General features: G+C 32.8%; 1 pseudogene; it reads right to left on the reverse strand.

The window, feature by feature from the left end:
* Positions 1-6,006, reverse strand: LOC128173803 (uncharacterized; annotated as a pseudogene).
* Positions 6,007-17,134: the final 11,128 nt, after the last annotated feature.

Below are 17,134 nucleotides of genomic sequence, written 5' to 3' on the forward strand. Positions count from 1 at the left end.
GTCGTGAAATGTTTTATTTAAATGTGAAGGTTCTTTACCATTAACAATAAAAGAAAACAAGATATCTGTGAGCCAATGCTCACTAGTGATACCCCCGCTCTGATGTGAATATGCAAAATAAGCAAAGTCGACATTTAACAGAAAGCTGGCATCCGATTGGTACAGAAATATATCCCACAATATGGCATGCCAAAACAAATATTGTGTTAAAATTTCAAGCATCTGCGATAAATAGCTGCTGAGAAATCTTTGACGAAAATTTGTTTGAAAATTTTGGCTAAAAATAAACAAAGTCGTCATTTAACAGGAAGTTGACACCCAATTGGTACAGAAATATATCCCACTATATGGCATGCCTATACAAATATTGTGTAAAAATTTCAAGCATCTGCGATAAATAGTTGCTGAGAAATCTTTGACGAAAATTTGTTTGAAAATTTTGGTTAAAAAATAAGCAAAGTCATTTAACAGGAAGTTCATGTCCGATTGATACAAAAATATATCCCACAATATGGCATGCCTAAACAAATAGTGTGTTAAAATTTCAAGCATCTGCGATAAATAGTTGCTGAGAATTCTTTGACGGAAATTTGTTTGAAAATTTTGGCAAAAAATAAACAAAGTTGTCATTTAACAGGAAGTTGACGTCTGATTGGTACAAAAATACATCCCACGATATGGCATGCCTATACAAATACTGTGTTAAAATTTCAAGCATCTGCGATAAATAGTTGCTGAGAAATCTTTGACGAAAATTTGTTTGAAAATTTTGGTTAAAAAATAAGCGAAGTCGTCATTTAACAGGAAGTTGACGTCCGATTAGTACAAAAATATATACCACGATATGGCATGCCTTAACAAACACTGTGTTAAAATTTCAAGCATCTGCGATAAATAATTTCTGAGATAAATGCGACAGAAATTTTTGTTACGGACGGACAGACAGACAGACAGACAGACAGACAGACAGACAGACAGACAGACAGACAGACAGACAGACAGACGGACGGACAGACAGACACACAAGGGTAAAACAGTATACCCCCTCTCCTTCGGAGCGGGGGTATAATTACCATAACAAATCACACATATTTCACTTCTCTTTGAAGTAATACATTCTAGAAAATGTGTTCACATATGAGTATTAGCTAAAACAAATAAATCAAACTTAACACCTTAATGACTAAGAACTACTGCTTTAAAAAAATGCAAAACTAGCAGGGGCCACAATCCTCACTCTCACATGAGAAACATCAGTCAAATGATAAGGATACTTCAAGCAGCTTTAAAAAGTGAAAAACAGAAATTTCTATAAAAAATAGCATGTCATGTTTTTTTTCAAATAGTTAATATCTAAAATTCCACACATATTTTAAAATGGAACACACATTTTGAAAAACATCTGTGTAAAAATAATAACACCCCAATCCCATAGTGTCATCATCCTATCCCCTGGGGATCATGATTTGAATGAAATTAAATCTACCCAAACTGAGGATGTTTCCACATAAGTGTCAATTGCTTTTGCCATATGGTTTTAGCGAAAAAATAAAATGGTTCTAGAAAATACTCAAATGTTAAAAGTTCAAAGACAGACAAACCAGTGGCAGACAAAATGATGCTCAGGGGAGCTAAAAACTAAATATGCAAAATCATATACCGGTAAAAAGAATACACGCTGATCTGTTCAACAACTCAATGAAAAAAATTACAAGGTGTTCGCAGATCAATGAGTCCAAATTAATCAATTACCACACATTATTCAAAACCTGTAATAAAGACATCTTTTAATTATTCACATTCTTTTACACCTTGGCCTTACATGCATTTCATATTATAAGAGAATGTTACTCCATCAAAGTGTTACATGTAGCAATGTTGGTTCTGCGATGTGATGTGCTGAATCAATTTTAGAAATAGTTCTTTCAAGTTACATAAGACCAAAATATGCATTTGAAAATGCATAATCGTAGTACGAGAAAAGATCCTTTTCTTGTGGGAGGGGAATTTCAGCAGATGGTCTGGGTATTTTCAAAGTGTTGGTACAAGTGCTTGCAGTTGGAATAAAGGAGGTGCCCGGTGTGCTTTCCACAAATTCAATGGATGGATGCAGGACAAAACCAAGAACAGGTTCTTCTGTTGCTCCAGTAGCAAACTGCAGTACATCCCTGAGACCAACAGTTCCCCTTCTACCACCTACAAAACAGTTTCCGAACAAAATGGATAAATATATTTCTATAAATTAAAACATAAAATATAAATTTCTTAAGGAAGCATTGTGGTATACATATTTTTGCTGCCAATTGTGGTTTTTCCTCTTTAACAATGTTCTTAATTTCTCATATTAAGTCATAGAATTTATACACATATTGCACTTTTACTACTGTTTTAAATTTGACTTTCTGTGTTCATGGAAAATGGTTGAATATTATACCAAGTCCCTGCTATAAAAAAAAGTTGTAAGTTTAGTGTAACCCGACCTAACCTACAAAAATGCCCTGATCCTACCATTTTTAGATGTCTGTTTTTATCCGATTGTGATTTTATATTATTTCTATTAAAAAATCTGGTTTTAAGTATGTCACACAAACAAACATTCTTAGGATTCATGCAGAAAAAAATATGATAAAATAAAAAAATATCCCTACCTACCTAACCTAATTTTTTCATTAATGTTACCCTAAACACACAATTTTTTTTTATAGGCCTAGTGAAAATGAGATACATGAACCCCCAACCAACTTGAATTTCATTTTGCAATTTAGGAGTTAAATTGCACTAAATGTTTTGCATTATCAAAATCCAAGAGGCCCACCGCCTTGACAGTCACCATAGCCCTTAGATGGACCTGTCAGGGGTCTCGTATTTTCATATTTATTTTTAAGCTTCATTTAGGAGTCTTAACCCTAATCCAAGACTCTTCCACTTGTACTATTTGCTCTTTACAAACATCAATACATTAAAAAGGGGTAGGGGGTCAGATGTTCATTAGATGATGATCAGATTATTTATACCCTAGCTTCAGGGGTCAACAATTCTAAAGTTTTAGTAAAAAGAGACTTGCATGCCTTTAGTGGTCAATCTTTTATATTTACATTCCACATATTCTTTGCGTGTAACGTTGTTGAATAATAATACTGTAACATACAAAGATTTAAACATTTTAACCAACCAAAAATCAGTTTCTTATATCAATTTGTAAATTGAAATATCTACAAACAAAAAGACACATCAAATGTCTTCACCAACTTAGTTTTTTCCTAAGATTTGAAGGATGGAAGAGTTATAAAAAGCTTACTTGCAACTGCTCTCAAATATTTCAGAAATAATGTATAAACTGCACTCTCATATCGTTTGCTGTTTGATCCCTCCTCTGAAAATTTTGGCTGCAAAAGCTGTATCACAGCTTTAATTGTGAGTGTACAACTGCTTGGTCGAAAAAGATGGCGGAACATTGGCAAAACACAGCCAACCTAAAATTGTCATGTTTATTAAATATACATTCATGTATTTACCAAACATATGTAACTTTTTTTTATAAAATTAATGATAATATGTATATCAATTTTTATTACTAATATGAGTTTGATGGAGGAGACAACAGATTCCACACAATTTATCATCATTTACCTTGATCAGACCAAGACAATCTAAACCTTTCTTCAAATTGTGAACACATGCTGATTCAAATTCTTCTGAGCTGTTGTTTGAAAAAAGCCTGTTTAGAGTGCTTTCATCAAAGAATTTTGGCACGGGTCCATTCTGTAGCATACTTAAACCTGGAAATATGTAATTTACATTTGGAAATATATGAAACTCACGTACATGCAAAAAAGCTTTGCCCTTCTAATATTGTATATGATCTAAGCATTAATCTAATTAATGTAATTAATGAAACTCACTATATAGTATATGTAAACACATTTTTTATCATATTACTATCAGAACAGAAACTGCTTTCATATGCATTAACAAAATTAAATGTATTTGCAATTAATTTAAAGGTGTGCATTTTGGATTTTATTACTTTCACGTGATTAAAAAATACACCAGGTGTAAATTTATTTATGTTCATTTTAATCCTCGTAAACCCTTGATTGAACCTGGATAACTAATAGTCTAGATGCTAACTTCTGAATAATTTATCTATTAAACTGTATATTTAATTCATGTTATATTTTCTTTATGTTTTTGATAATTGATTTACAATACATACTCACCTATGAGTTTTCCGATCACAGTATAGTCAGCAGCCATGAACTCTCGAAGTCCTTTGTCAAAATATTTCTCTTTTATGGCTGATAAAATTAGGGCCAGAAACTCTTTTCTGGGGCCTCCTTGATCAATGGCTGTCTGCCAAAAAAAAAGGGACCTTTTTTTTAAATCTGCCAATTTTGCTTTAAATTGTTATGAACATGACAAGGAAAACATAAACATGTTTAAAAAAAATAGAATTAGGGTTATATTACTTTCATACACAAATTAAATTTAACTGATAATCAAATTTTTGGACAGTGCATATATGCAAGGATAGCTATTTTGAAATGAAATTAATACAATAAAATTTTCTCATTTACCTCATCATAAAACTGCACTTCAAGTGTCTTTTGTAGATTTGATATGGAATTGACCTCTTCGAATCCTGTCTCCAATATGTTGTTTCTGTCCACTATGATGAAATTTGTGTCTCCTTCATCACATTGTGTTGTGTCTGTGATTTCCAATTGTCTGCCACAAACAATAACAGACTGCAAGTATCTCAGAATTTCTACAGGGTCCTGGATGCTTTCAGAAATACAATAGTCTATGGCTTTTGCTATGATAAAGTCCATCGGGCCTCCACATGCATCAGATGTGGTTCCTTGACTGTCATCTTCCATGTCTTCAGCAGGGGTGACATCATTAATGACTGTCTGATTTAAGATTTGAGATGAAAATTCTGTTTGAACGGAACTTCTATCAACAAATAAATCACCAGAACTGGTATTCTCAGGCACGGTCAAGTGGCCAGTTCTTAATTGTTCAGGACTTTCTGGACTCTTATCACTGACAAAATCCTCAACTTGTTCAAGAGCAGTTTTCTGATCTATCACTTCTTCAAAGTCACTTTTTTTATTGGAAAAATCTTGTGTCAGGTGTGGGTCAGGTAATTCATCCTCACTTTCACTAATTAGATTAGACCGGAGTTCACATGCATGTAAATGTTCTCTAAGTTCCCGAACACTAAACATCTGCCTGCAGTAATGACAGTGGGCTTTCGATTGTTCCTGCTCGCTATGTTCATTTACTGGATCTGTCGACAAGCTTCTCTGAATTGGTCTGACGTATATTTTTGCTTGATTTCCCAAAAACTTCTTTAAAGTCATTGCATTCCATTCACAGTCAATCAATGTTAAGTCACGACAATTCTGTCTGCATTTTAAAAGCTCAAACCCTCCACAAGTCTGTAACTGAGGAATTCCCAAATTCTCAGAATTCTCATCTATAGCATCTGATGATATTTTTGCCATTACCTCAGATTCAGTGTCATTGGTTGATAGGCAGATTTTTTTCGGTCCAAGGCCAGCCTTGAAATTTGTTTCCTTCTGCAGTGCAGTTGGAATAGAATTTGAATCTTTGTTTGGTAAACATACAACTGTAACAGTCCAACGTCTATTACCTATTCCACGCGGCTTTTTATTAGATGAGGATATCTTGCTAGTATTTCTTTGCTTTTTCCCTTTTCTTTTACCAATAAAAAGGACATCTCGTTGTGACTTTATAAGATCAGCTAAATTTTTCTTTTTTTCCCTCTGATTTTCCCGTACTTTTTCTTCCAGTTTTATCCTGTCTCCTAGGGCAGTTACCCCTAATATAATTACTTGCTCTTCGCTCAAACTCAAAAAATTATAACTATCAATTTTTTCGGACTCAAAGGTCGGGATTAGGTTACTTAACTTAAGTTCTTCTAATATTTTCTTCATCGGCATGATTGAGTTTGTCGGTTCCGCCATTTTCGTCAATAATGGTACGTTCGGTTGAAGTCAAGTCGTACATGAACACAGATCATCTCGTTGGCGTATATACTTACTACGCAAAGAAGAAGAGGAGCTAGCAATTGTGTATTAACTACATTTAAATAAGATTAATTCTTTTGTTTAACTTTCAAAATTTTGAAAAATAGCGTTTAAACTCAGTCGTCAAAATAAGAGGAGTTCCGAGTGATCACCATCACATAAAAAAGCACCATCTTCACATAATAAAGCACCATCTTCATATAATAAAGCACCATCTTCATATAATAAAGCACCATCTTCATATAATAAAGCACCATCTTCATATGAAATAACCACAGCATAATATAATAAAGCACCACCTTCATATATTAAAGCACCACCTTCATATAATAAAGCACCACCTTCATATAATAAAGCACCACCTTCATATATTAAAGCACCATCTTCATATATTAAAGCACCACCTTCATATAATAAAGCACCACCTTCATATAATAAAGCACCACCTTCATATATTAAAGCACCATCTTCATATAATAAAGCACCATCTTCATATAATAAAGCACCACCTTCATATAATAAAGCACCACCTTCATATAATAAAGCACCACCTTCATATAATAAAGCACCACCTTCATATTATAAAGCACCATCTTCATATAATAAAGCACCACCTTCATATAATAAAGCACCACCTTCATATAATAAAGCACCATCTTCATATAATAAAGCACCATCTTCATATAATAAAGCACCATCTTCACATGAAATAACCACAGCATAACATAATAAAGCACCGCCTTCTCGTTAAATAACCACATAAGGCAGCTATGGCGTTCCATACATTCGCAAGAAAAAGCGATGCCTGAAGTACATGTTCCAATTAGGAAACTTATTTATAAAATGTCAGATTTTAAACGGTACGAATAACTTGAATATGTATTCATTCGCCATCGTTCAATAAGACTCGTTCGCTAATGCAAGTAGTCTGAAGAGAAAAAGATGTTTAAACATTATATGCCCCCGCCTCCGACAGCCTGAACTCCTGACCCGCATTTCTCTATTACCAAAAATGTTTACCCCTGAAGCTGAAGTATAGTTAACCCGAGATTCGTTGACGTCTTAAACACCAAGTGCCCTTTTTGATGAATGAATCTTTTTCAAACATCAAACAGGGTAACACTAAGAGGAGTCTTAGATTAGTATTTAGACTTCAAAATATTTACATTCATTCTATATTTCCCCTTACCTTTGCATTGGAAATCTGCGACGTTCAATTTCCAATGAATACACTTTACTAATTCCTTCGTCAGGAGCTGAAATATAAACAACACCACTTGTTTTGAGTGTATTTATTTTGTAAGATTAAATGAAACATTAAACCTTACATAACCAATTCGATATTTACTTTAAAAATTAATCATGAAATTATACCCACTCCTTAATTATAAAGATTTTTCCCTACAAAGATTCTGGCACTGTATATTTAAATGCGGAAGCGTACTAAATTATATGTTAATATGGATGTTTCATGTATGTTTCATACCCTTGACTGAGAGCGAAATTATTTAATGGCATTACAGCGAAGCGACGATACACATAGAATCAACAGTATGAATATTAACATAATCATTCAATGTTTAAATAAAGCTTAAAATGCAAACAATGGACTCCCTGAAATTTGTGGGATATTTTTTATGCACTGGTGACTTGTCCCGGTGAAAGCAGCCATTTTCATTTACCTAAAATGAAAAAAAAAGTATGACAAGATCATTACAGTGAATGCATATGTTTATTGCATTGTGTTGTACATGGAGAAAAGTTATAATTCTATGCAGTGGTGAAATGTGCAATTTAATGAATGTATATATACCTGACCAACATATTAATATACCAAATTTTCGTTGTCATAGCACGAGCAATACGAAAGTAATTACTCTCAGAGACAGAGTAGAAAATGGTCGCTGATGTCGTAATTGCCACTGTGTTGTTGAAAAAGTCGCGTTTGCCCAAGGACTTCTTAAGTATAGCAGATTTTTATCCTGTGAAATCTGGAATGCAAAGAGAGATGACACATGAGATATCAAGTTTTCAGAAAGTACCGATGGTAAGGTAGTTGATGGGACATGTTTCAGTAGAGATAAACAAATCCACACCGAGTATCACACTGACATGTGGTGCACTGGGTTCCAGATTTTCTTTACGGCTGCTCAAGTCCTCTTGATTTTGACTAATATATATTTGAAACAAACTCTTGTGTGATTTATTGTCTTCGTATTCAGTTCTTTGTAGATCTTGCTCTTTTCAAGTCATTTAATTTATTTGTTTATGTGTGTTTTTTATCACTCTGCCAGTCACAATATATTATATAAAATACCTGTACTTTACACAGGTTAAAAAATTACGAATTTATTAATTTAAAAAATGTTATATGGAAGTAGTCAAAGCGACCCTACCTAGGGTACAGACCCGTTCTACCTACTAAAACTTCGGCAAAGTGTATCAATTTGCCCTGCAAGACAGTAATACCGCAGTTTCAGTGAAAGGGTCCATTAAACAAAAGAGCTATTGTTCTTTGAACAATGTGAAAGGTAATATGATACCCTTAAATGATAAAACAATGAGGGTAAGGGAATATCCGATATGAAATGGCACTTGAATGTGGAAAGGGGGATACCCTTTTTAGAGGTAGTTATCGTTATACTACCGGGGGTATTTAACAATAGACTGGGGTATTAAAAAAAGTATTTTTTGATGACGATGTAATGCTTAAAGGAGACAAATGAAGGGAATCAATTGCAATTAAGGGAGAGGTGTAATCGTTACAGATAGATTGACCTTTGGTAACTGTACACCGAGTGTTCATACACGGTCTAAGAGCAATCACTTGTGTAAGTATACTGAGGTAAAGAAAGATGGACACGTATCTTATTCATTCATTCAACCATGTAATTCGAAACGACCTTGGATATAAGAGAAACCTTACATTGTAAAATCACGTTTGAATAAATTTAATGATTCAAATAATTAAATTGCGTATCCTAGGCGAACTCCGAAAACCACCGAGACCTAACATTTAAATCAACTGTAGTTATAATTTGCGTACCAAAAATAAACAACTCTGTGACCAGAGTTGACCTAGGATAAGCGAGTAACCTCGCACATCAACCTATCTAGTCATCACGATGTAGTTATTTTAAAACATCGAAAGAATTACCTCTCTAGCTTTATTAATTTCTCTTGCGTGTTCCAGACTTTTGGGCATTTTTCCCCGAATGGTGGTGACAATGTCTTATATTGACGACGTTAAATTTCACTGCAGGTCAGTGAACAAACGGCTCCATACAATAATGGTAATTAATCACGTAAAGATTGGTACATTGAGAGAATTTGACTCAACTTGCTATGAGGACAATGCCTTTACAATAATGAAATGTGGGTGATGTAAGAGGTAGTTTAGTGACCATCAAGGCCTGAGGCCCCATTTTTAGATATGCACTCAAGTATTGGTTAATTTTTATTTTACATTTTTTTTTCATCGCGTGTCAACTAAATATCTAAAATTGAAATTAAACATAATTTATAATTACAAAATATAATGCTAAAAGATAATTGACTTATGCGACATAACAGCTACAGATTTTTTAAGCGAAAAGGAAAAGAACCCAAATTTTAACACTAAATGTCCTGTACTATTAAAAATATATCTTCGTCCATCCGATTTTTTTAGACCGGGAGATGCAGACCAGCAGCTAGAACCTTTGGGGGGTGGGTCGAATTTGAATATACAGAAAAACTTCTTCTCTGAAACTGAATAGCTGAAACTTGTGTGGAACCATCTTTAGGTAGGGAAGATTTAAATTGTTCAAATCATGATCCCTGGGGGTAGGGTGGGACCACAATTGGAAGGGGTGTAAAATTTTTGCATAAGAATATTTTGGGGAAAATCTTGTAAAACACAAACTGTCTAGAAAAACTTCAGTTCAGTCTTCAAATAGTCTAGATTAAAATTTGACAAAATCATTTTTTAGGAGTAGGGTTTGGTCACATTGGGGGGGGGGGGGGTCAATTTTTCAAAGGAAAACCCTTAAATTGTTCTTAAAAATTCAAATGCTTTTTGTATGGTTTTATTAATATGCAAGCATTTTGACATATTGTTGATTCTATAAAATTGTTTTACTCTGGCCCCTTGACAATTCTTGGACCTCACAAAGGATTCAAATTTTGATGTAGGTTTAATATGTTTTACGGTGCAACCGTTGGGGCGAGCGCAGCATGTGCTCAATTTATGAATTATGATATATCAATAAACAAAAATGTACAACGTAAATGAATTCGATTGAAAAATAAAACACATCTATTTTTTAGTAATTTTTAATTACTCATAGTTTTGTTATTAATTATTTATTTACAAGTGGAACAATAGTTTAATTTTAGAAACAATGTTGTTGAATAATAGAGATTTTTATACAAATGTTCATTGCACTGCATCTCCTCTTTTAAAGTGATTGTAAAGTCAGTTCATGCCCTTTCTTCCAGTAGACATTTTTTTCTTATTAATTTTTATTTTTTTTTTAATTTCCGCTTAAAATACGTGCTGATCATATTAAGGTCAGACGACACGTTCCTCGAGAATCTTTTTTCTATCTCCTCGTAATAAAGAGTTCCAATAAAAAATATTAATTTTATAATTACTTTAAAAATGTTCAAAATTTATTTGGATTTGGTTACGTGTCTAGATGGTCGAGTAGTTAGAACCGTGGCCGCACACTACCGGAAGTGTATAGGTTCTAGAGGTCGTGAGTTCAAAACCTTGCCCCGGCGGAGATATAATTCTTATATAGTGAAATTCGCTGTGCTGTATATGTATTTATTTTATATCAGCAATTCAAGTGTATTTTCAAGAAGATTATATAGGAAATTGCATACTCAAGTATTTTGCAGAAAAGCCTGGTAAGGTACCCTAATTTTTTGCAAGTAAGTTTGTCAAAGTAGTAGTAAACCATTAAAAAATTCCTGGAAAAAGTTATCTAAACTTGAAGAACGTGTCGTCTGACCTTAAGGGAATATCGAGTTGCTTATCATAATAAAGGGACATGGTATTGCCCCCCCCCCCCCCCTTGGGATTGAGAGCACATATAAATAAATGGAAGTGAAAATATAGAAACCATTGAACTGCTATGAGGGATTAGAACTTTTATGATCAAAAGAATTATCATTTTTTTGTTTTGCTTGTAAAGATTTTTTGGATGAGGCTGCCATTCCCCCTTTTAAAAATGATGCTACGTGTACCATCCTGGAAATTACCATAATTATAGTGAATAAAACTAGACCTGTTTTTGTCTCCAACAAAAAGGAAGGGCTTTTCGACAGCCCTTAAAACCCCTTATTTAAATTTATTATATTTTCTCTCCAAATCTGTATATTAAAAATTAGAAAAATATCATGAGCATATACCCACACGGTAACATTTAAAAAATTAAATGCCCAAAGAAAGACAACTGCAGAATTTTTTATCCAACTATATCGTTTGTTATAAAAATTCATATTTAAGAAAGTATTAATTTAAGATTCAAGAGTTTTGGTATGCCAAAGGCTCTAATGCTAATCATTCATTGAGCAAAGCGAGATAACTCTTGAATTTTTATTTTTTTTAATGTGATAAAGTTATCATTTTCAGACCCTTAAAACCCCTATAAGGAGTCAAAAAGTGGGCCTTTGGACCATACTTTTTAAATTGTTCTCTTTATTCTAAACTAATAATCGAAAAGAGTTTGAAAATCGGATGAGTAATAAAAAAGTTAAAGCTAAAGGGCTGTTTTTAATACTGACCCCTTCAGGTCCCTTATTTTTTTGAATTTTTTTCTTAAGACCTTTTCCGGTCTGCGCATTTAGTCCCTCATTACAAATACAAAATATATAATATATTTGCTTGATAACTGTTTGAGAAAACGTTACATGCGTGAATTCAATTTAACATAGAAACTCCCATAGACAATTTTCATCGGCTCATAAAACCGGAAGTACTCGATACTATTCAATGAAACTTTGAATATATCTTAATTACGTCTATCTAAACAATATCTATCCTAATCATTTATTGAGCAAAGCGAGATAACTCTTGAAATTTAATTTTTTTGAATTGTGATAAAGATATCATTTTCAGACCCTTAAAACCTCTATAAGGAGTCAAAAAGTGGCCCCTCTGACCATATTTTTTAAATTGTACTCTTTATTCTAAACTATAAACCGAAAATATTGTGAAAATCGGATGAATAATAAAAAAGTTACAGTTAAAGGGCTGTATTTAATACTGACTCCTACAGATCCCTTATTTTTCTGATTTATTTTCCCCAAGACCTTTTCCTGTCTGCGCACTAGGTCCCTGATTGCAAATACAAAATATAAATATATTTGCTTGAAAACATTTTGAGAAAACGTTACACGCGTGATTTTAATTTAACATAGAAACTCCCATTGACGATTTTCATCGGCTCATTAAACCGGAAGTACTCAATACTTTTCATTGAAACTTGGAATATATCTTTATTACGTCTATTTTAACAATATCTATGCGTTTTATAACATTAAAAAGCTTTTCTGAGTTTTTTTGTTTTTTCATCCCCCCCCCCCTTTTCTCAAGTTTGAGGCCTAAAATCTCAAAACTGGTAAGAGATAGAAACTCGCCGACACTAAACTTTTTTGTACATCTGGATAAGATGAATCTAATTCTAAAATTTTAACGAACCTCTTCAAAAAAAAAAAAAACAATATATCGATTCTTTTAATTTCTGGTATTTTGCTTGTGTAAATCGGAAGTACCGAAACCTTAAGTCCAAAACAAGACATACGCGTGTCATTAACAAATGCTTTAAGACTATTTCATCATTAATTCAATATGTCTTTCCGTTTTCAAAAAATCGCTGACGAAAGTTTGTCGAGAATAATTAAAATAATAATAAAACAGAACAAAAACAATAGGTCTTTTCGACCGAAAGTCGAAAAGCCCTAATAAATGTAAACATTCATCCAAATAAGTGCAAGTTACAACTGTTTCCTATATCTAGAAAAATGTCCTCATTCTTTAGCTTTGCAAGATTTTGAAAGGATTTTGTGTTATTTTAGCAGTTTTCAGTTAGAGTTATATCCCCTTGTTTTGACGCCAAATTCCACGTTGGTTAAGTGTCGACTGACTCTTTAAATCTCCCCTGAGAAATTAAAGTACGCAAAGTATACTGTTTTATTTATTCAAGAAGCATGATGTTCTTAAAATTACACATCCTATATGCTTCTCAAAATTACATATCCTATATGCCTCTCAAAAGTTTTTCTTCAGTTTTCGCGAGAACGTGAGGTTGGAAACCATTGTTACTTTGAATTGTTGGTCAAAATTTACTGACGCCGAAAAAATCTATCGGATCAATGTGTAAACCTTTGTAACGTCACTCGATTAAGGTAATATTATGCCGAAACTACAGCATGCATCATATGCCATAATTTATAATGTTTTGTTGTTTTCCGAATAAACATGTAGCTTAACTTTACTTTTATAGAAGGCGAGGCTAGAGTACTTCCCGATTAAAATTATTTAAGCATTTGTGTATGATTGAATAATTATGTGACTGTATATAATAGATGATTGAATGTGAAATGATAAAAATTCTCATGATTACAGGGAACTAATGAGATGATTAAAACAATGCATTACTGGTCCGATTTACTGACACAAAAAAAAATCCGTTTAAAGAATGTGCAACTAGTCCGAATTTTCTATTCACACACGCCCTGCCGGAGGAGCTCGCTTCGCGCCGGCGAGCTGCGCTTGCTACAATCTATATATAGTCTGATCATCTTCTCTGGAACTGCAATGCTCACTAGTGATATGACTTCACAATCGTCCTGTTACAGGGGCTCAATGATAAACATAGAGTATGCGGGGGAATTTATTATACGACATTGTTAAGATATTTTGTATATGATTCCATAAAGCTGATTTTGATAAATCTGTTGTTGCACAGGTGAGCGATGTGTCGACTGGGCCTCTTGTTTAATGATAAATGATTGTATGTCAGTTATTTGTAATAAAGTTTAGGTTTTAAACTTTTTTTAAAGGAACTTTAACAAAAAAGGTTTTTAGCACACAAGAAGTGTTGCTCTGCTATAAGACCGTGTATACAATTATTAATCAGTGTACCATTCTTTTAAACATGTTTTATGAATGTTAAAAATATTAATGAATTAAAAATCAAAGTACTGAAGTACTATCGGGAGTTGGTTTTATTGATTATTATCAATTTTATAATCAACGATATGTTATTTTGCCTGGCAAGTAGTTTCTTATCTATATTTGAATTACGCACATTTTTATAATATGAATTCTCGAACTTTTCCGACAAGAATTTTGAGAAAACCCCCTATGAATCATGTTGTGTAATATTTAAAGATAGGATTAATTCCATCAAACTGTGTATTAGTAATCGAATTAAAAACATCAACCTGTGTAACAGTAATCGAAATGTGTCTAAATATTGTACAAGTCTGGGTCCAAGCAATATTGAACTCTAGTCTCGTTTAACCAGACGCTTGGCTGTCTCCGTTATTCTCCGACTACCAAGAGAGACTCTCTGCTTGTCGGAGATTTACGGAGACAGCCGAGCGTCTGGTTGAACGAGACTATATTGAACTCTGGCGTAGGAATATATACAACTACAAAAAACAATTAAATTGTTTGTACTATATAAAATCTAACTATTTTCAAGGTATTAATAAATACGTTTCTTTTAAAAAACAAGGGTACAGCATACAGTACACCGAATTTATCTATTATTTTCAACATTTACGTCTTGATAGCGGTGATGATTTGTGCTTAGGTCCAAACACTGTTTCACTTTCGGTTTGCCAGAGTAACTGCATAGGAGAGTTGATTAAAATAAAATCCCAAACGTAGAAGTAAAACTCAGACCACATGACGTGGATGTAGTTCTATTTTAAGAGGGGGGATGTTTGAAGATCTTTTTTATTTACTTTTTTAAATGTTATTTTCATTTCTTTTTATGTAGGATTTTCTCTCTAAATTCATTTTCTTTGTTACTAACTTTGTTTTAATTTTGCATGATTGTACTCTTATCGTTTGTTCTGGCTGTTTGCTATGTTTGAGACTGAGGTTGCAGTGTCCCGTCGGGTAAGGTGTTGCATATTGATTCTTCTGGAAAATGTAAAAGTCTGAAAAGTCATCCGTGTCTATGATCCTCTGTCAAACAAACTTTACGTCTATAAGAAACTTTAAAATCTCCATTAGGTTGTAAATTCTCCCCTGGAATGCAGCGCATGTCCGTTTAATCGGTTTAAAAAAATATACGCAATTTGCTCAGAACTTTTCTTCTAAAAAGTAAAACATCTTTAATTAAGTTAGAAGGAGAAAACTTATAATGAAAAAAAAAATGTTTATCAAAATATTTTTTGAGCCTACCCTTACTTTGGACAGTTTATTTTTTTCTTATTAACCACGTTATAACGTCAAAAATTGTAAAAATGAAACTTTAGTAATTTTAAAAAAAGTTATTACGTTAAAAATTGTAAAAATGAAACTTTGGTTTATTGAAATATAAAAAAAAAGTTTGACATGGCAGGTCTTTTATTAATATCTCTTTTGAAGACTTTTTAACTTAACGAGGCCGAGTACAGAACGAGTACGCACGCTTTCGCGCAGCGTTTCATTTGCATTTTGACGTCATTTTTTTGCTTTGTTGACGCCATGGTTCAACTGCAGATATTCAGCGAAATTGTTGAAAATAGCTCGTTTGATGCGAAAAATTGATTTTATATTGTAGAATAAACAAAAGTATCTCAAAGTATAAGCTATTTTTGGGCTCGTGTCGAAAACGTGAAGAGGGTTCAGCAAGCCTAGCCCTCTCACGTTTTCTTAACCCGCCTAAATATAGCTTAATCCATATATCTCAAGACAGTATCCATGTATTTTATATTGATGACCCTTAATATGTGATGTTATATATTTATTTTTTACTTAAATATGTCTGAATGTTTTAATACTACTATAAAGATCATCATTTACGTCTCTGTCAAATAAAAATAGCCATTACCTGACAAATTGGGCATACCAAAACAACTTTGATAAGACCCCTGGAACAAACCAGGAGGTTTTTTATTTGACCATTTGATGCCTTATAGCAATAACTTTAATATGTAGAACAGAAAAGGAAATCCCTAGGGCAGAAGTTTAAAAAATGTGCAAAATTGATACATTTCAAGCAAAATCCCATAGGGTCCTATGTTAAAAATTAACAAACTTTAAGATGACCCCTTAAACAAACGGTGTGGTAAATGTCTTATTTTTTTTATCTTAAAATAATAATTATATAATAATTATATCAGTAGAAATTAATGTAAAAAATTTCATTCAAAAATCTGGGGCAGAAAAAATTAGACCCGGCCTCGTTAAAGTGAAAACAGACAAGGAAAAGATTCATTACTTACTGTTTTTTCCCTTTTATAATACCACACAAGAAATCATATTGACGCAAGCGTCGAATGGGCCGCAAAAAACATAAATGTCTATGAATCATCAGTGGTTGTGTACAAAAAATCACACCACAAAGAAGAAAATAATGAGTTCGTTTCTATAATTTTTAAGGTAAATTTTAATATATTTTCAGCAACACGTTTTGAAATTTCACATTTTACTATTATTATTAAGTATCGAGTTCTTTACTGTAAGCATTTCTAACGTAATTGTATAATCATTGCCCTAGTATGGAGTAAAGGAGAACACATTGATTTGTACATTATTCTAAATTAATGTTCAACAAAGCATTATTCTCTTAAAGATTATGTATCTCAAACCATTTTGCTTTTTTTTTGCATTGTATTGAATTAAAACTTTTTTATGAATTCAAGGGACCATATAATAAAAAAGAAAAGGATCTTTTTAAAGGTACATGTACATGTAAGATCATGATCATCCGGAAGAAATCTGCACAATTTAAAAAGTAAAATTTCAGTTCTTTCAAATTATCGCGTAAATAATTGATATGGATGTATTTTTCTACCACATTTCACATGGATTTATAATAAACACAAATACACAAAGTCATTTTATTTGACGCAGCACACAGAAGTTT

Source organism: Crassostrea angulata, chromosome 2, assembly GCF_025612915.1.
Source record: "Crassostrea angulata isolate pt1a10 chromosome 2, ASM2561291v2, whole genome shotgun sequence".
Lineage (NCBI taxonomy): Eukaryota > Metazoa > Mollusca > Bivalvia > Ostreida > Ostreidae > Magallana > Magallana angulata.